This window comes from Anguilla rostrata, chromosome 2 (assembly GCF_018555375.3).
Source record: "Anguilla rostrata isolate EN2019 chromosome 2, ASM1855537v3, whole genome shotgun sequence".
Classification (NCBI taxonomy): Eukaryota; Metazoa; Chordata; class Actinopteri; order Anguilliformes; family Anguillidae; genus Anguilla; species Anguilla rostrata.
In genome coordinates this window covers 37,183,260-37,204,785 of record NC_057934.1, presented here as the reverse complement: position 1 = coordinate 37,204,785, position 21,526 = coordinate 37,183,260, and the positions used below count along the sequence as shown (strand labels likewise).

The following is a 21,526-nucleotide window of genomic DNA, read 5'->3' as shown; positions in this document are numbered from 1 at the left end:
GTGGTAGTCCAGTAGCCTATGCTAAAACAGTTCGCAACTTTGGCTACCAAGCCATTTGACTAGCTAGCTAACCCTAACCGGCAAATATTCCATCTGTCAAACGTATTTGACGGCTTGTCAGTCGTGTACATTCCGTAAATGTCTACCTGGGCTATGCTGCACGAATGTGACAAAGCTAGAAGCTAGCAAGAAAATAATAATAATTAGAAATTCAATGTACATTATTTTTGTCTTTATGCAACAGGTGGAAAACTTGCTCTTCAAAGTGCGTTGTCATATTTACACGCCTGTAGATCAGTTATTAAAATACTTGATAGATTTGTTAATCACCGCTGACAGTGTTAATTTTTATTCGGTAAAAAGTGACTTGCGAACGATCGGTCAGCTAGCGTCACCCAGCAAGTAAACACCACAAACGGCAATGGAGTAGTAGCAGTTAATGGCTCATTAACTGACTGTGGCGAAAACCTACGACGATAACTTGCTTGTTGGTTAACAGCAGGTCTACCAGACAGTTATATGAAAATTAGCCTAGTCAAATCACCAGTAGTCTACACATCTCTGATTGATTGACCATCAGTGCAGTCGATGTTCTTCCCCTGTGGTTCATATTGCTAATGCGTGAGCTAACCACAGATAGCCTACCTAGCTCACTGGCAAGCTGATATGCTAGCTAAGCATATTCGTTTTGCTAAGAAACATAAATTGAAGATAACTGAACATAGCCTAATTGTATTTTTAATGTCATACATATAACGTGATTACATGACACAGTACAGTCACGGATGGAAATTAAACTTCGTAAACATCTGATAATATATTTTAAAACATAACGGCAGACAGTCAGCTAGCCTCGTTCAGGTTGATGGGCTTTTCCGCACCGGACTGTCAATCAAATTGTAAAAATCACAAGACCGCTTAACTCTATGGTTTTGGCTCCAAATCGAGAACATGGCCGCGCCCGCCATTGAGCTTCAAAACGTGTTTTAGAGACCCACGGAGAGGCAATGGGTGACGTCACAGTGGCTTTGTCCATATTTTTTACAGTCTCTGGACGGTCTTGTGATTTTTACAATGTGATTGACAGTCCGGTGCGGAAAAGCTCATCAACCTGAACGAACGATTGCAGAACGAACTTGAGGCTAGCTGACTGTCTACCGTTATGTTTTAAAATATATTATCAAATGTTTACGGAGTTTAATTTTCATCCGTGACTGTACTGTGTCATGTAATCACGTTATATGTATGACATTAATAATACAATTATGTTCAGTTATCTTCAATTTATGTTTCTCAGCAAAACGAATATGCTTAGCTAGCATATCAGCTTGCCAGTGTGCTAGGTAGGCTATCCGTGGTTAGCTCCGTTAGTAATATGAACCACAGGGGAAGAACATCGACTACATTGATGGTCAATCAATCAGAGATGTGTAGGCTACTGGTGATTTGACTAGGCTAATTTTCATATAACTGTCTGGTAGACCTGCTGTTAACCGAGCAAGTTATCGTCGTAGGTTTTCGCCATAGTCAAGTTAATGAGCCAGTAACTGCTACTAGTACTAGCTACTCCATCGCCGTTTGTGGTGTTCACTTGCTGGGTGACGCTAGCTGACCGATCGTTCGCAAGTCACTTTCTACCGAATAAAAATTAACACTGTCAGCGGTGATTAACAAATCTACCAAGTATTTTAATAACTGATCTGCAGGCGTGTAAATATGACAACGCAATTTGTACAGCAAGTTTTCCACCTGGTGCATGAAGACAAAAATAATGTACATTGAATTTCTAATTATTATTAGGCTATATTTTTTCTTGTAAATCATCAAAACCAATGGAGAAAAGCCAATATACGCAAGGAGCCCCCAGGACCGATTCTGAGAACCACTGTCTTAAATGCTCTTGTCGGTCTCTTAAATGTTAAAAACATGTTCCTTTCTAAATGCCAGTCTTACAAAGATTGTTAATTTCGTTAAATTGTGTGTGTGATTTCATCGCGTGTTGTATGTTATTCAGCAAATAAACCTTAAGACTCTTCATTCGCTTCGTGAAACTGAAAATTTTGCAATGTTTATCCCAAAATCGGGATTATAGTAGCTTTGCCACATGCGTGAAGCATGGCCCAGGTAGACATTTACGGAATGTACACGACTGACAAGCCGTCAAACACGTTTGACAGATTGAATATTTGCCGGTTAGGGTTAGCTAGCTAGTCAAATAGCTTGGTAGCCGAAGTTGAGAAGTTTTAGCATAGGCTACTGGACTACCAAATATAGCAAGCTGATTACGCTTTCGGCCAACAAATTATTTGGTTAAGTAGGCTAAAGAAGGAAATAGTAAAAATGACTCTCCTACCGAAAAACTTCAGAGGATGATTATTTTATGGTCGTCTACTGCAGCTGTAAATAGCACATGCCATAATGAAATCACTACGAAATGGGATGCCTGCATTTTCTGACTTCGCACAGGTGGACCATGGTCGGAGCCACAATGTCAAGGCCAAGAGGCGCCACATCCCACCCCAGTGACCATAGACTGTAGCCCCTACTGTAGCTTAGTCATCTGCAGTAATCAGGAAGTGACGCAAACTGTACCTCATTGGTCCACAACAAATATTATAACAGTGCTCAAATGACACAATAAATCATGAAATCGACCCATGGACAGTCATAAGACGAATAAAATACACATATTGTGACTATTTGTACTCATGAGAAAAAATTATTGACTTTGTATTTTGACCGCATTTGTACCGTAGACTTACATGGAAACCGGATATGAAAACACTTATACTGGAGCCAACCGTAGTGGCGCTAGTGAGCAACCAGGAACAACAAGACCAGGAAATGAGCTTCAAAAACGAAATCTGGTTTTGGCCGCTTGGTCTAATCCTAAAATGATTAGGACTGTAAAAGGAATAGTCAAATTAATTATAAGGTATCATAAACATGTCCACAAAATCAGAGCTTACATAATTGTTCCTATTGTGAAAATGACACTGGTCCATCATTACATAAGTACTTTACTTTGACCCCATATCACAAGTCTGCCCTCTTGAGAAAAGCTTCAGTAAATGAGAAGTAGAAAAATATTTTATCCCATAATAGCAAAATGGGTATTTGTGGATTTTTAGAGCACTTAGACACACTGAATTCAAAAATTACCAAATGAATAATTCAGAAGGGGAAAAAACTCATTTACAAACTCTGATGAGAATTCCAATGGGGCTCCTTTTAATAATCCAGTCGGAGCACTGTGGGAATGTGCATGCAACTGAGATAAATTAAGTCTCCACAAAGTCTACATTCCTCACTTACCACAAAGCTAAAGGATTCGATGATGCTGTCCAGGAAAAAATCACCATTTGAATTTATATTTATATATTTATATTAATATTTTTTTGTTTGTTTGTTTTTTAAATGGCCAGGTAAAAATTAATTAATATTGGCCAATCCCATTGCTTTTTTTACAATTCGTTTCAATGTAGTACTATGCACGGTTACCTGTGTTCCTTTGTGGTGCCTTTTTGAAAAATGTGGCATAGATAATTACGCTCATTTGTAAATAGATATTCTGACTTCTATTAAAGGAGTAGCTTGCCATTTTTTTCATCATTGATTTTCACCTTATCCAGGATGTTGTTGACAGTCCTATTATTTTATTCATTCATATTTCCATAATTTTGTGAGAAATATGCAGTTTGTTCCTTTAGCATGAGCTAAAGCAGATAGGGAAATTTTAGGATATTCCAAAAACAGTCTGTACCACAGCATTATTAGCATTTTTCTTAACACAGAGTTGTACATTGAATTTAGCCAATTTAAATCCTAATTTAATCTGATGAAAAACACGTTTTCAACGTACAAAAATGCGGAGTTAATCACACATACGAAGCACTGTCCATAAGTTATTCATTCAAACTGGTGCAATCTAGGCCTGTCATTACAAGTATTGATATCAAAATTACACCAAGTTACAAGAAACAACATTGGCTATCTTACCTCACACAAATTTAAAAAGCTGTATGCCAAAGCAATGCTACGCATTGTTTCCTAAATTGTTTCAGTTATTGACATGCACTGGTCATACCCCAGACCTATAGACCTGGTATTATCTGATTTTAGTCATCCATCTCTTTGCCCTGGTGTAAAAAAGAGTTCCTTCTTCTTATGGAAGTGAGAACACGGGAGAAATGGAATAGATGGAACTGTATGCTTTGAAACATTGGAGTCATCCAAATAACACTACAGAAAAACAGGGAGCTCTGAAGTTCCTTTTGAATTATCAGTTTAATATTGAGATATAGACAGAGCACCTTGTGCTGTGAGGAGAAGCAATTCCGTAATGCATATTTTATTATTGAGTGCGTAACAGCAGATTCATCTCCGAAAGTATGGCTTCCTTAATTAAAAGCGCTGGTGTGAAGCCAGCGTGCCTTGTTGATGCAGGGAACCATTTCAATCTTCTTGTCATTTAGAGGAAGGTGAGGAAATGTACACTCCTTCACTAATGTGGCTGGGCCTCACAGTGCATTCCGGCTTCAGTCTTTCTATGTCATTTAACAAATCATTACAAGTTGGGAAAACTGAAGAAAACCATGAAATCAACGAAAAGACAAGTCCTGCATTTTTTTGACAGTTTATTTTATTCGCTTTAATATCATTTTGTCATTTATTTTATGTATGTATTAAAAAAAAATAAACTCCTGTGGTTGGATACAACCAGCATATGCCGTGCAATTTTACAAGTAGTTTTACATACAATTCGGCATGAGAAAAGGGGAGAGGGAAGGAGGCAGAGAGAAAAAAGCCTTTTAAGAATCCATGTCTTTCTGTTAAGCTCTTGGGAGGCGCAGGTGGTTCCCAGGCGAGCTGATTATAGGGGAAGCACACAGATGGCACGTGAAATTCCTTTTCTGCACAAGTGCTCTCACTGTGTTTATAGTTCTAGTCTTTCAAGAGCTCGTCAGAAGGGCGAAGATTCATAGCATTTTCTCTGTGTGTCTCTCTCAAAAACGGTACTTTATACAAGTCGGAAAAGTATGATTGGTGCAGGGGATGGATAGGATTGTGGTTGTTGTATTTAAGGGTACGATTAGGGATAGAGTGATGGTGGAGTTTTGGTATTACAAAAAAAATGGAGAGCCTGAAGTTTCCTGTGATAGATGTGTTTTTTCTATGTGATTTAGGTTTTTCGTTTTATTGTTTATTTGTTTTTATTTATATAATGTCATTAGTTGAGTGTGGTAATGAAGGATGGTTAAATCTCTGTCAAATTCAAATTTCAAATTTGAAAGTGTTTTATTGGCATGGCAAATATAGGCACCTGTGTTTCAAAAGTGGAGGTTACATAATAAAACCATGTACAATATGGATGATAGATTATGAATTAGTTTTCAAAAATGCTAAATAACAGTAAGTGATGTTAGATGTGTGTGTGTGTGTTTGCGTGCGCATGTGCTTGTGTGCGTGTGCGCACGTGTGTGTACTAACCACAGAGAATGGTTCACCTCAAAGGATTGCAATGGAAATTATTTTCGTATCTCGCCCCAGTCATGAGCCATCCACACACCATTTACAGCACATGTATCACCAAATTCTCCTGGGCTATGATTGCAACCCTGACATTCAGGGCCAATGGCTTTCTCCACTTCCTTTTGCTTTCTAGCCCTCTTAGATCTGCACATGAAACAATGGAGGGGATTTGCCGACAAAAAACAATTCAGCAAATGCCAGTGACTGCTCTTCCAAACAGTGCTCACACTGCAATAGGAACCAAGACCATCTTGTTTTAATCCATCAAGTCCACCATCATCAAAGGGACTGAAACACTTCCGCTCATCATGTTTGCTTGTAGGCTTAATCAAGGACTAAAGCATTTTGAGAATGAATAGCTGTGAGAGGAATGGGCGGAATAATTCCACACTGGAAGTTTGAGATCTACTTATCACTCATGTTTGAAAAGCATGACAGTGGTGCTTTTCCAGTGCAGGGGCAATGAGAATGCTGTGTATGTACTAGAGCTGGTGCTAGACTATTCACAAGAGCGGTGCGCTCTGCCAAAAGCTGTAAACCTTAGAGCTGTTTCTTGCTATGGGATGCGTATGCCCATGTGCATTTGTAAAAGCATGTGTTTCTAACTTTGTGCATGAGCTAGTGTGCATGTGCGTGCGTGTGCACATTAGGACACTGAGGGATTGTAAACAGCACCATCTTGTAGTGGCCATCTTTCTTACAATGAAAAACAGCTCCTGGGTTTGTAAATAAGGACTAATACAACCAAGGGCCACCAGCCTCAGTAGTCCCCTTGCTCCTTCGCCTAATGAATTCTTAAGTACAGCATCAGTCACAGAGAGGGAAGGATCGATAAGCCATGTGGTAGATGTCAACAGCACTGCGAGGCATGAACAGCTCACAGGACACCAGCCGGAATGCCTGTCACAACATTTTTATTTACATGGACAAAGTGGAAACAAAAAGAGCAAGGCAATGCTAATTGAGCATGTCTATTCCCTCCATCACCAAAAAAACCTTCGGTATTTCAGCGTTTCGATCACACAGGTAAATACCTCAGTCTGAGAAGTGTAGATAGGCTGCAGAGAAGCGCTCCTGCGTTAATATCTTGTCTCATCTAAAATACATGAACCTCGGTATTTCAGAGGTAATTGCACACGTACGGTGTCACAAATATTTACACCTTATACCTTTCCATGTTTCTCATTCGCCGTGATTTCAATTTGCCAGCTGCATTGATATTCATGTCCTTGTAAACGTCCAGTCTGACAATCACATCGGTGTGAGCGAGCTGAGGGAGGGAGTGAAGAACAGGCAGGACTTTACGAGGTTCAATTCTGCAATGGTTGCTGAAAATTCTCTTGAACCAGTGATCATGGGAGGTCAAATTTCGAGATCGATATGGTCCTTTGAGAAACCCAAGAATAAAGTTTCAAATAATTGTGCGTTCATGATTCTTCCAAAGATAATCTTATCTCAATTAATTCTTGACTGATCTAGCTTCCATAACCAAAGGTAGTACTAATTATTGAATTTGTTAATTTCATTTGTTCAGAAATTCATATAAAATAAAGTCACCATTCATGTAATACAATGAGCACTAAAGAAAATAGGTTCCAGAGAATCTGCTGCTTTCTGTGAGGTAGAGTCTGTAGTATTAGTTTAATGCAGAACCATGAATAATACATCAAAGAAAATTATTTTTGGAAAACAAAACTAGAGCTGACACACCATCTTGGCAATAATATTCTTTCTGTGTGCATTTCCTTTTCAGTCTTCTAGACATGTTTTTACCCTCTGACATTAAACGTTGGATTGGTGTGCTGTCTGTAATGGTGTGGAGAGCAGCCAATGCAAGGAAAGGCTATAACACAGACAAAGCACATACACATTGCCATGTTGCTAACGCTGAAACTTCCATCTCACTAAACCTGAAATGTTCCAGTTTAATGCGCCTTCCGAAAATTTGGGAAGTGCCGTGTCCAGGGACAAAGCTATGGCAATGGAAGTTCTGAACTGCAATTTAGCACTAGAAATTCATTTTACCAACCAAAACCTTCATTAAGAATCATAGTGTGAATAAAACATAGGGTATTTTAAGTATAAAACATGTGTGGCACTATGGTGGACTACTTGGCCTAAACACCAAGTGAAGAGGAAGTGGACTAAGAAAGCAAGAGAGTGATTCCGGTCCAAACTCCGGTTACAGACAGCAGTCAACCACAAAGGGCCATCCCACTGGAGTTATCCTCAACCAGGCAAGAGTCGTTACCGAATACCTTATGTCATAGTGGTAGGCACCAGGGCACAGTAAACTGCAGTTGTTACTCCAGTGATTCAATTTAAAAATGTTTTCAGCACCGAGTCACCCGCGTCTTCAAACCAATGTTTTAGCATTGACACCGACTTCACTCCAGGGCAAAAAGTCAAATGACTACCAAGACATGAAAATCGCTAAGCACTCCAGTGCATCACTGCAGAGCTTTCATCACGCCCACCACAGCCGAGAGAGAGGCAGATGCAAATGAAAAGAGATGTCATTAGTTATGCATTAAGGTGGGAAACAGGGGCTTGTCAGGCTGACCCAGGGGTCAGGTGTGTTTGGTCTCTGGGAAATGCTTTGAGGTATATTACAGTAATCCCAGCACAAATTGGAACCGATGCCCTGGGGCACAAGGGGGAGAGTTGCCTGATGCTGAACTTGATTACCGCGACTGAAAAGAGAGGAGAGGGAGGTCTGTTGCTCTCTCATCATCGACCCTTATGGAACACGGGAGTGCCTGCGCATGGGGATCTCATTTGCAGCTAGCTCGCTGCATGTGCCGTTTGAGGCAACCTGTTTGTCAGCTGTGCATGCACTGCAGATGGAATCACCCCTGGGGGGGATGGGGAGAGGAGAGTCCGGGGGAGGGGGTGGAAACATGATGAATAGCCGTGTCCGGCACGAAGTGAAGGAAAGACATTTCTGCTGCTTCCTCAATTGAGCAAATAACACAGCCGAATGGCTTCACTAACATGGGAGTGAGGATGGATGGTTTTCAATGCGTGGAGAGACATGGGAAGAGTACCATTTTCCAAGCAAACCTCCCCTGGGGTTGCTCCGAGAAACTAAATGGATCATGAGCGCCGTGGTTAAATTAAAGTTCCCCCTATTGCGTCTCAGAAAAAAAAAATCATTTGCTCATCACATTGCTTTCAGTTTACATCAGAAAGGAGCTAGGGAAACATTTATAGAAAGGATGTGTTTAAAATGGCGCAAACCATGTCAAATTCTTACACATTAATGTGCGTGTTTTGGGACATCTGACCAGCTACAGTCACAGTGAGAAAGATAAATGATCTCTGTAACGTCTGTAACATCGACAAATAACGTTTCATCCACCAGACCAGATCTCCATTGTCTGCATCTGGTCATAACTGGATATGCATTGTGTAGACATGTTTTGGTATTAAGTGGCTCTCCATGCTTCCAGCAACACTGTCTCCTGAATGTGACGTTTGTATGTCAGAGTCTTTGATATGGCCTGGTCTGAAAATTGCAGACGTTCTGTGCTAGTTGTTTATGGGGATTATGCTTCCCTTCACATCATACACCAAAATTTAGAGACTATTGTATTGTACAGACTATTGTACAAATGAAGCATAATAACCATGATGGAGAGGAGTTTGTTACATTGAAGGATATGTATAACAGATGGCAGTTTGAACTAAGGCCTTCCAGACTTGCCATCTAGCTGAAAAATCACATAAAACAAAAAAAGATACACTTTTGAAAAAGCTGATCGACACCCAGAACACTGACTTGGGATGAAATTCACTTAGAAGTAGTGAAATGAACAAAAAAAACAAGTTGATTAGAGTTGGTGGAACGAGGACAGTAACTTAAAATTGGGTCAAGTCATTAACAGCTGTAATTTACCGTCTCAGATAAATGCAACACTAGCAACTGACCAATTAAAATTTCCACTAAAACCACTGGCAGCCAGTTGAGAGACTGATTACTAAAGTGTCATATTATCCGTCTCATAGCTTGACACAATCTTACCAGGCATGGCATGTCAGCGAAACCGAGGTACTGCTGGAAAATGACAACAACTGCAGGTGACTGGGTGCTGATCCAATTTCTGTGATGACTGAAATTCTTTTTCCATTGCTGTTTCAATGGAGGCCAAGTTCTCTGTAGATGGCTTAGTTCTTTTGAAGACCGTCAACCATTCATTTGGGTCTTCGTCAGCTGAGAGCTGAGCTGCAGAAACTTCTGGAAATTCAGGATGTTTCCACTTCCACCGATAACAGAGCTGGCTCTCTTCTAAACTCCACTTCATGTTCCACAGCTTCATCTCGACGAATCCATTATGGGAGATTACCACAAAACACGTACAATCCTTATTTCTCAACAAGACCACTGACACCGATTTTTATCTTTCATCAGTTGTCTGTGGAGAAGACACCTTTCATCTGGTGAACAGCCAGAAACTCTGGTGGATTTTTTCCCCCCGAGAGATCTGAGATCAGGAGCCAAATCAAGCTAAAACAAAATACATGTCGAGGAGTTTACCATAATACGTAAATTGAAATATGTACCAGGTCAGATAGATCCAAGAGGACTCTCACTTCTGGGGATAGGGGATTTTGCAAGCTACGGTTCACTTGCATTTGGATTGTTCTTTTCAGAAATCTCATCCAACATATCAGAGAGATAAAGTGTATATGCCTCACCTCTGTAGTTCAAGACATTTTTTTGCTGCATGTGCTGTGTGCTGCATACTGTACTTAGTCTCCAGTCAGTGTTTCCAATAAATTCAATTGTGCCCAGATAACATTGCATTAAGCCATTTTTTCTCCACATCAAAGTGCTTGTCTTTATAACATGCATCAATTACTGTTGTAATGCTGCACAGGGACTCAGTTGTCATCGAAATGGCTGCTTACAGCCTCCAAGAGAGTGTCATCTTCACTTCTTGGTTTGTTTGAGGCTCTTGGCGTAACAGATGCTTTTGGGCCATGACGAAAGCACTGCTTTATAGGAGTAAACTGTGGCAAAACTATGAAGAGCTACTGTTGAGAAGAATCATCGTATTCATAGTATTGGCTGATTTATTATATGCGGGCAAAAATTTTGGTGCATCCCTAAACAGAGAGTAACAGTCAGAATTAGGCAATGCCAAAGCAGGGGAAAAAAATACAAACGACGTATGATTAGTTGTTTGATAAATGTCATGGGAACACAGGGGACAAATAATAACAAATATGAAATATTTAAAGTATTTTCAAATACTTCAAATATTTTTTTAATTCTATTTCAAATAAATCTCAAATACAATCATTTAATACAGTGCCCAAAAATATAACAGCTTTTATTTTTTTTAATGTTCACCAAAGTGTGGGATGCAGCCACTGCCAGGGGAAGGGATGTTTTGGCCCAGTGATAATTGAGCACACCTGGCATTAATCAGTTAATTAGCACTGCCATATGAAGTGTGCAGTTGTGTGTGGGGGGGGGGGAGTTGTATTCTGTGCTGCGTATTGATCTGCCTTATGTTTTCACCGCTGCTTGTTTGAGAATCTCTAGTTATATAGTTAAGCGGAAGTTCCAGGAAACACCGTTGGTTGCCGCATGGAGAGAGAGAGAGAGCGCACCCACACAAACATAAAATGAAATAAATGAACATCCTCACCCTTACCCCATCACAGGTTCCGGACAAAAACAATTAACTAAAACAACAAACTAAAATAATAAAGACAAAAGAAAGCAAAACTGAGCAGCAGCCTTTCGGCTCACCGTTCACCACTTTTCAGGAGACCAGCTCCTCCTACTCTTCAGTGGCAGGTTTAACTGCTTTGTCGTTCTGGGACAAACAAAACTGAAATGAAACAAAAATGAAAATCAAAACTCGCTCTCTCAGGGTGTTCTCCCAGTCTCTGCTCTGGAACTGTGGAGAGCAGCACACCTTTAAGCACCTGGGCTGATTAGTTAATGCAACCCAGGTGGTTGATATACAGTATGTTTACAGAATGCCATCTAGAGAAAATGAGAGAGTTGGTACTCATGGAGGTCAGGGAAAGGGTTTCACATTTGGAGATTAGGGACACTAGATGTGTTCCAACACCTGGTACTCCATCAAGAGTGATTCTGATGACACATCAAGGGATCCTCATCAACCTCATCCTGTGGAGTCCAGATGTGGACAAGTATTGCCATGGAGAAGGGGCGACAATGATGTAGCCTACAAGGACCTCATAACAACAGCCTTTATGAAGTACCCCAATATGGTTGCAGCAAATCATCTTCAGAGAACTCTTGCACTTACACACCCAGCTGGGATACACACTCTGGCTGGGTTCACTAGAAGTCATCCAGCCACTGAAGAAAGGTTAACTAAAATACTAAAATAGACAGCAATGACAAATATTAAAGACTGATGCATCCCTGCAGGAGGGACTCAAAGATGAATACAGTGCAGCATATACACATTATCCAATAACTAACACTTCATTTTGTATCTGTAGCTATATACTGTACTGTGGGTACACTCTGTGGCCACTTGATTAGGTACACTTGCTCATTAATGCAAATAGCCTGCTCCTCCAAACAGTGAATCATGTGGCTGCAGCTCAATATATAAAGCATGCAGACATGGTGAAGAAGCTTAGTTGTTGTTCAACCAAACGAACGGGCAAGATGTGTGATCTAAGAAATTTCGACTGTGCCATGATCCGGTGAGTGGCAGATTCAGTGGGTGAGAACACCTTGCTAATGAGAGATGTCTGAGAATGGGCCGCCTTGTTCAAGCTCAAATAACAGGCGCGCAAATAACAGGTGTTTATAACAGTGGTGAGCAGAAGGTCATTTCTGAATGTTCACCGCATCAAACCTTAAAGCAGAAGAACCACAGCAGCAGAAGACCATGCCGGGTTCCACTCATCATAAATGTACGGTATTGTTTTGTATTAATTGATTGTTTTCCGTAATTAAATTACAATAATTTTTTTTTGTTGTTTTTTTTTTTTTGTTTTTTGCGTAGTTTCAGCTGGTATTTCGTGCCTGTGTATTTTGACCAAGAATACCGTGCTTGGTACACAAAATACATGCAGGTTGGCAGGTCTACAAGAGTTATGATAAGTTGAAATTCATTATAAAGTAGGACCTGGGAGTGAGTGATCATGAACTAACCCAAGTAAGAAGTCCAGATTAACAGTACAATAGACTGTTTCTGGCTGGGCTTCTGAAAGCAGGACCATTAGACCTGCTGCAGACTGGCAGACTGATTCATTTAGGGAAGCCAGACACTGACATCCTTAAATCAGCCCATTACGAAATACACTTCGTTTCGCGTAAGACAAAGCGGAAGGTTATTGAAGTATTTGTCTTTACATTGTTCAGTTCTCTGAAACCAGAGATGTGACACGACGACTGGAAAACTATGTTTTGATCAAATACTTTGACGCTTTACTGACCTTGTCTGGTGTATTGGAACCAATAAAATACTCTCAAAAAGTGCAAACCTTCTGGTGATATTAGTAGTCTCAATTACACCAGGCAAGATCAATAGAGCACAGAAAAGTATTTGAATCCAAACCAAATACCTATTTGACCCAGGTCTGACTGTGACGCTAATCTTTAACTCTCACTGCAACTGCCGGAGAGTCAGAGATATAACAGAATAAAACTCTGACCACTTCCCAACAACATGTCGGCCATGCCTCATTATAATTTTCACCACTTCTGCGCTATTTGAATCCCCTCCAGCTGCACTGCCTTACACAACATGCTGTTCTGCCTCTTTTTCCATAACCGATGGATAGGAGGACGGTTGCTATTGATTGAAGTGGACTTGTTTGAGGAACTTGAGCAGGAAGCCTACAGCCACGTCCTTGAGATTCTAATCATTTAGCAAGCCGCCGTTCAGTAAACACTCATGTTTCTACGTTCGCAGAAATACAAGGCATGGAAAACTCATTACTCGCCATGGAGTGTCGTGCACCATTCAAGCGAACTTTGACCTTGAGTCTGTCTGGGTATCGACAACCCATGATTGTTTTGGCGAACGGCGCCGCTTGAAACACTTTATTTCTCCCTCAAACAAAAGCAGGGAGGGCAACTGGGGCAAAAGCAGCCAATCATGTCAATGTTGAGCCCCTGTCTGTGTAATTCCACTGGGAAGGGGAGGGCTGCTGATAATGAATTTTGACACTGTGAACACCCACCAGAAAATGGAGCTGACCACAACCCATCAGTGTCTTTAGTTAAACTGTTATTACCTCCTTGAGCCGGGTTCTCCGGTATCCATCACCTTTTGTACAGTTCAGCGAAGCACGCATTAAATAAAGGACACGGGAGCAAATTGATAAGTTACCAAGCAACACAAGAACAATAGTTTTTTTTGTTCATAGCAAACAGTCAGTCTGCAGGACTGGGGGTTTATCTTTTTGCAGACAAACCTCAATGGTCTCATCTCATCTCATAATGCAATAATGCATTAGGTCAATGCATTATATAAGTTCTTGACCCACACCAATCACAGGTGAGCACTCTTTAGGCACATTCACGTGTGGTAAAAACTAAAATATTATATTTCGACCCTTATATACTGTGTTTCACTAAATGTTTCAAATTAGCTGCCAAAGTATCTGCTGGGAGACACAACAGCAAGAATTTGTGAAAATATTTCCATTGTGTATTGCTTGGTTTATGTAACACGTGTGTTTGCGTGAAAGCGCGAGAGCTGCTGATGTTCTCCCCAAATTTTGCAAGCCAGTACAACATTTATGCAAAATATACACAGTGCAGGCCAAAAGTATTAGGCCACCTCTGGTTTTATAAAAAATAATTCAGTTAATTTATGTGTATTTACTAAATAACAAAGCAAAGTAGGCTACATTGCTTTCTACCTACAATAACATAAAAAGTTGATAAATAATCTTAAACTTTCCTCAAAATAGCCTCCCTTGGCTTTAAGTACACGTAAATTATTGGAAGTCTATCCAATCATTTTTCAAAGTGGGAGGTGGGGGCTGGGAGGGAGGTGGAGGGGTAGTTAAATTGACTGAAATATTATCTACATTACGTTTTTTAAACCGCAGTTAGTCTAATACCATTGGCCTGTCATGTCAGTAAAGATACTAAAGTAGCAAAAAATATGGCAAAGAAAGAGTCAGGCTTAGATGTGCGGGGCCACGTAAACATATTGGGGCAAGGCTATTCCCAGCAAGACATTGCAAAGAAGCATGACATTTTCAGATGCAGTGTTCAGTACACACTCAGAAGGTTCCAGCTGATGGGCAGTAATGTTAACAAGAGAATACCAGGAAGACCAAGAGGCAGTAAACAAATATCTTGTGGCATCTAGCAAAAGAAACCATCATGAAACCCCACCTCAACTACACAAAGAACTCAAAGCAACTAGAGAGAGACCAGCTCCCCTAACAGTGAACAGTGAAACAGCAATTACGATCTGCTGGTCTGAAAAGATGTTTTTCTAACAAGCCTAATTACGGTACTTCATTTCCCAGTCTTATTTTAATTTGATGAGCCTACTTTCACAAACATTCCACATCTTCCTATTAACTGTAAATTGAACATTAGGCCTATACTCTTAATCTGTAAAATCAAACAATTTAAGGCCACAGGGTCACTGTAGGAGGTGAAAAGAATTGCACACATCACTGAGCTGTTTTAATGGTTGATCATGCTAATTTATCCTGCAAGGAATTGCTCCCCGGAAGGCATGTTTATGATGTGAGCTCATTTATTGCAGTGTGAAAATCAGTTGAAATCTGTCCTGCGATCTTGATGTGTTTATTGACAGTGAAGTGCACGCACAGCGGTGTCCTTCCACAGCAAAGCGGGCCTGGGTGAGAATCTGGGTCTTGCGGTGTTGTGTGCACATTCTGTCCACGTACCTCTGGGTTTCCTCCCACAGTAAACAGCGTTCCTGACACAACTCTAAATTTTCCTCTGTGTGTGTGTGTGTGTGTCTGTGTATGCATGTATGCACTCCTACTCAACAATGCACTGCCATATTTTGCCCTAATTCCCTGTTTTGCTGACTGTATATCATAATATTATCACTATTGAAACAAATATCTGCACCACCTAAAATGCACTTGATATCCATGTTTTTATAAGAGAAACGTAATGAACCAGATCAATCAAATCACTTAAAGGATTCTCCTTTGGATGGGGCAGATGTATGCTTTAAGTGTTTTACAATAAAAAGCACAGCTAGCACAGCATTTTCCAAGGTTTTGCTGACTGATGTTCACTGAACACTGAGTACATCCTAATATGTTGTAATAGATGACAATCAAGGTGAATCTGGCTTGCTCAGAATCCAGTGTGAGGACTGCCTGCTTGCTCCATGCTCATAAAATGTACAGAGGAGCTATTTGGTTGTGACCAGACACAGCTCTGAAACCTGCTATTTGTTTACAATTCAGCCCACCTTCACTATCACCCCCAGAAATAACTGAATAAAACAATTTATTAAATTTACCCTTCTGTGTTACTGTCGTCTCAATAGCATGTGGGTGTTTCTTTACAGCACTCCCAGAAATGCATTAAGTGGAAAAATTGTGAATAAAAGTAAAATAATACAAATATACAGGGGGAAAACAAAACAATAGATAAAAAAGCAATACTGCCACATGTGGGTATGTTCTTGTATCAGCACTTCCCAGATAATGCAATTAAGATTGGTAAAATTATGTGAAAATTAAGAAGAGATAAATTATAGACAAACAGTATTCGCGACAGAAGGGACGAAACAAATAAGCACTGAGATAAACACTGTCTTAGCCTACTATACTCCACGTTATGTCGTATCACTATCTTTTTCCCTAACATAAATTAATTATGTAATTAGAAATAATTAAGCACCGTTTTTACAAGACACAAATAAGCACTATAACATGTAGTTAGTCACAAACCCACCATAGCTTAGGTAACTAAACAACAATATAGCCTGAGGCTAGAACACAAGCTAGCTATGTTGCTAACCCGTTTAGTTAGTCTAACATTTCACAACATGTTCGTGAATACGCATATAAAACAGTCAACAGGAGTTTGTACATATACAACGTTATTCAAAACTATTCAAAATGATGTCTTACCTGCAAGTAAAACATAAACGTTTCATTGAACGGCATACGTAGACACACGCTCTTAACTTGATTATCTTGCTAGTATTTTCGAGCAACGCTACTAAGCAATACTTCCGGTGCCTGCGAATCTCACATTGATTGGCGGCTACTGCCATCTACTGACGTCAGTCGGTATCGCAATAGCTAACGAAGAGAAAGAATGTTTGCCGGTAATAAGTATTTCACTTCTTTTAACATTTACGGTTTTGAATGGCCTCTGAATTACAATAACCGGAAAAAACGGATCTGAAAATATCCGATTCAATGTGTTTTTTTCCAGTTAACACGTTCATAATAGCCTACGTATCCGATCTGTGCCATTTTAGCAACAAAAATAAATAAATTGAGTCAGTTTACCAGGCGGTGTAAACGTAGCCAGTAGCCTATGTACACATTTTTACAAAGAGCACCCCACACATTGTGCATTAAAATAACCGCGCAGCTTGTCATTATCCAATTTATCCCATGGTCACCCGACACTTGTGTGAATAATTCAGGATGACCGATTGGAATGGATTTATCCATCAACTGACTTGTTCCTGGTCAGGGCCACCCGGAGAGTTGGAGCCTATCCCAAGATGCATAGGGCAAGAGGCAGGAAAGCGCAGACAGACAGATCACCATTTGCAGGCCACACACACCGTTCACTTACACACTCCTTACCCATGGGCAATTAGCCTAACCTGCGTGTCTTTGGACTGTGGGAGTAAACTGAAGAAAACTCAAACGCACACTGCACCACTATGCCGGTAATTTGTAAATATGTATTTGCAAATGTTGGATGGCTTTAGATATTGAGAAAAATATTGTGAAAACAGTTAAATATTTGCAAGGGCTTAGTCTCACTAAGGAAATGTAATTCATATATCAGACTAACATTTTTAGAAATGACTTAATACCAAGTAAGCCAAAAAAACTGAACACTCAAACTGTAGTCGGTCCAACTAGAAGGCTAGAGATCCAACTGCTTTTCACACACAACTCCGCATAGAGGTATATGCTACTGCAGGGAACAGCAAATCTGTAAAGATGGCCGTTATCTGTGGACTTCATCCTAATTAACCAAACTCCCTGAGTGGCTTTCTCTCTCTCATTATGTGATAATCCTCTCAGAGGGCTCGATCACTTGCTTAAATATCACATTATTGTGTTTGTTTACTTTAATCACACACCCACATTTTCCACCAATCCCATGTGCTATTTTGAGTTCTGGGGGGGGATCTGCCACCCAAAAAATCCCAAAAAACAATGATCCCAATGAGGGAATGGCGATTCAATACACGCCATTGAAAATAAATCTTAGGAGACCCAGTTCCAGGGCTACATCTCTAGCTCAGCCATCTGTCTGGGAAATCACCCAGCCACACGCAGTCTTCACCTCCAAAGCACAGCTCAGGCATGGCCACGGTTCAGACAGAAATTGCAAAAAAACTTCATGGCAGTAAAAACTGTAGTGAAGGACTCCCCGACATCAATGCAAAGGATCAACAAACTGAAAGAAGGGCAAGCTTCCACACCACATGCTTAGCTTGCCTCCATCCCATCTGTCTCTGTTTATGAAGCCGGGAAAAAAACAGCCACCCTGAAAAACACACAATTTTTCTTTCTTCGCGGTGAGGTGAATAAATCAGGCATCGGTGTGTTTCTGGACATTGCACACAAAGCTGGGCCCATTTTGTTAATTAGTGTGATAATGAAGCAACACACTATTGTTATTTGACAGTGAACTTATTATTAGTGTAATTGTATTTGTAAAAATGACTGAGTTGTTGCTAGTTTGAATGTGTTGAATCGCTGCAGTTAAGAGAAGAGGCGTTGATAAAGTGTACCAATTTACTGCTGAATGCCACCACCAAGCTTTTAAAAATGAAAGAATAACAAAAGATTTGAATAAAATAACAAAACAAAAGAAAATATCTCCTCGGACAGCTTTCGAGCTAGACACACAAAACAAACTTTCAACTGTTTCACGTGGCCCTGGTTGGTGTGCTTGAATACAACTTTCCAAAATTCCAAATAGTTTTGGAGACATTTAACATTATTGATTTTTAAAATCCCATAGAGAATGAACGGCAGAAATTTCAAATTCATTTACCATCTCAATTTCTGTGAGTCTGGAAGAACGCAGCTCTGTTGTAATAAAAGTTTCTATGTGTGAAGCTGTGAGCAGTCTGCTGATAACAACTGGTTTTAGAACCCTGCGTTCAATTCTGATCCAACCAGTAATAGCAAATTGCATTGCCACAGTTAATAGTAGGTCTCTCCAAAGGTCAACCCGGAGAGACACAATTTTAATAACTAAATGGGTACCAGGTGTGTGTGGTATGAAATTAGCTGTTAACAACATAGGTAAAGGCGGAAGGAAAAGGCATTTTTCTCTTGTTCTTGCCCAAGCTGGAGAGACATGAATCATTACTGTGCTTCAGTGTGGCAACATGCTGTCACCCAAGAAACTTGTCCATCTGTCATCCTTGACAACACTTCCTCATTGCCTTCAGGTGTTTCCATGGGGTCCACTGGTCTTAGGGCTTAAAAGTGTCCATTCACATATACTGGGGTGGCGCTGACTGTATGTGTGACGGAACCTCAGGGCAGTTACTGTTTCCAAACAGGTACAATGCAGTCTGTAAGTATTAGGATGGTGACAGAATTTTGGTGTTTAGGCTCTGTACTCCAGCACACTGGCTTTGAAATGAAAGGTTTTACAAAAATAAATGTAATGTTAAAGAGCAGACTGTCTGCTTTAATTTGAGGGTATTTATATCAATATCTGCCTTACTCCATGTAAAATATATATATGTGTACTTACTTCATAGTGAATAATTATCACATATATTAAACTGACTGATACAACTGAAAACAAGCACAGCTATCCAACAGCAGACAAATACAACAAGACAAAAAAAGGCAAATCTTAAACTGTGCTAGCCCAACCGAACAACTCAGTCGCAAGCCTGAAATGGGAAGAACAGCCACAAAACTGCCACAATGATTCAAACTAAATAGAGCCATAGCAATTGCTGCTAGAAAACCACCTTTCACTTGGGAGCTAAAGAGAGATTCTGCTGACAACCCCTTATCTCCTTTATAACAGATCTCACCCCAAAATGCTCTTCTCACTAGAGGTTGGAGCAGACAATTACTAACTGATTTTACCTAACTTAAAATTACAAAGTAATGCACTAAAAAATCTGAACGTATGCGGAAACTTTCTAACAATGTTTAAATGTGAAACCAATTATATAATGTTGTTGAATATGTAAATCAAAAGGATCAACTTTACTTTTTGGTTAAAAAAAATCAGAAAGATTTTGTAAGGCAAAAACTAATAGCACCCACATTTTCCCAATTCACAGTTGCATACAATTTTTTTAAAGTTGTAAATTGGTAATCATTGCATGCGAAGGATATGATATAACGTACTAAAAATGACTACTTTCATTTACATAAGATTAACATGCCCCATTACATTACATTACATTACATTACAGGCATTTGGCAGACGCTCTTATCCAGAGCGACGTACAACAAAGTGTATAACCATAACCAGGAACAAGTATGACGAAACCCCTAGAAAGAGTACCGGTCAAGTACAGGAACAAACGCATAGTTCAACTTGGGCCCTGTGGTAACTGATTAACATACAACGAGAACGGCAACAAGCATCTATGGAAAAAATAAGAATAAATAAAAATAAATAAAATACAAGTATCGTTAGATGGCGCATCAACTAAGTCACCTATTAACAGCTGCTAGTTAACCTAAGTTTAGTCATTTACAGGGGGGGAAGGAGGGATGGGAGAGTGCAGCCTGAAGAGGTGGGTCTTCAGTCGTCGTTTGAAAGTCGCCCCAAACATTATGATGCCCTGTATAAAATGTATTGTAATTTCTACATGGTAAAATATAAAAATACCCTTTAATAAAAGCTGAATATCTGCACTTCAACCACATGTGAATTGTTTGATTACAAATATAAAATTGTGGAGTACAGAGAATTTTCAAGACTAGAAATACCGCCTGTCATGGTTCTGTGTTTGTCTGCGTTTCCTTTTTTGGGCCGCCAGATGGCGGCACTTCAGTTTGTAGTTCTGTTCCTTTTCCTTGTTTAATTGTATTATTGTTTTCAATTATTCTATTATTGTTTTTTGGTTTATCTCATTTTCCCTTCCCTCTCTGTGGTCTGATTGTGCATTGTGCCCTCCTGTGTCTCGTTAGTGTCTTGTCTATTTAAGTTCTTTTCTTCCCTGACTCGGATGCTGGTTCCTTGTGTTTCTGCTTGTGTTTCCTTGTGTGGTTCTCACTGAATGTCTGCCTGTGTGCCTGCCTCTGTGTTTTTTTGCCTGAGAGTTTACCCGTGTTTCCCCGTGCCTGTTTTTGTCCGCCTGTTTCTGCCCTGCCTCTGTTTGGCTTCTTTTTGGATTTCTGGATTTTCTGTTTGCCTGTTTTTTGAAGAACTTTTGAGTTTTGGGATTTGCCCTGCGAGGCATTTTTCGGTTCCCTGCATTTGTTCCTGAGTTTTTGCTATTAAAGTCTTTGTGTGAACTTTCCTTTTGGAGTTCTTGGGTTTTTACTCTGCATTTGGGTCCATTCCCTCACCAGTCCTGACACTGCCTCGCGGTTGTATGCCTCCGCCAACCAGTAGCCAGTTTGGATATAAAATGTCATCGCTTCATCATTTTTTTCGATTAGACATTTGTGTGAAACTTTGTCATAAATAGCGTATGAATTCTTGAGTTATGGCCAAAAACGTGTTTTGTGAGGTTACAGTGACCACCAAAATCTAATCAGTTCATCCTTGAGTCCAAGTGGACATTTGTGCCAAATTTGAAGAAATTCCCTCAAGGCGTTCCTGAGATCACATTCACGAGAGAAT

At 40.1% G+C, this 21,526-nt stretch overlaps 1 long non-coding RNA gene across 3 annotated transcripts in view; it reads right to left on the bottom strand.

The window, feature by feature from the left end:
• LOC135247944 (uncharacterized) overlaps window positions 1–16,759 on the bottom strand; it is a 131,162-nt gene extending 114,403 nt beyond the window's left edge. For 2 of the 3 annotated variants that reach the window (XR_010328334.1, XR_010328333.1), the window contains exon 1: window positions 16,624–16,757. This is a non-coding gene — a long non-coding RNA (uncharacterized LOC135247944). Of the gene's footprint in view, window positions 1–16,623 lie in introns of all 3 variants that reach the window. The other variant, XR_010328332.1, reaches the window with a different exon arrangement.
• Window positions 16,760–21,526: the final 4,767 nt, after the last annotated feature.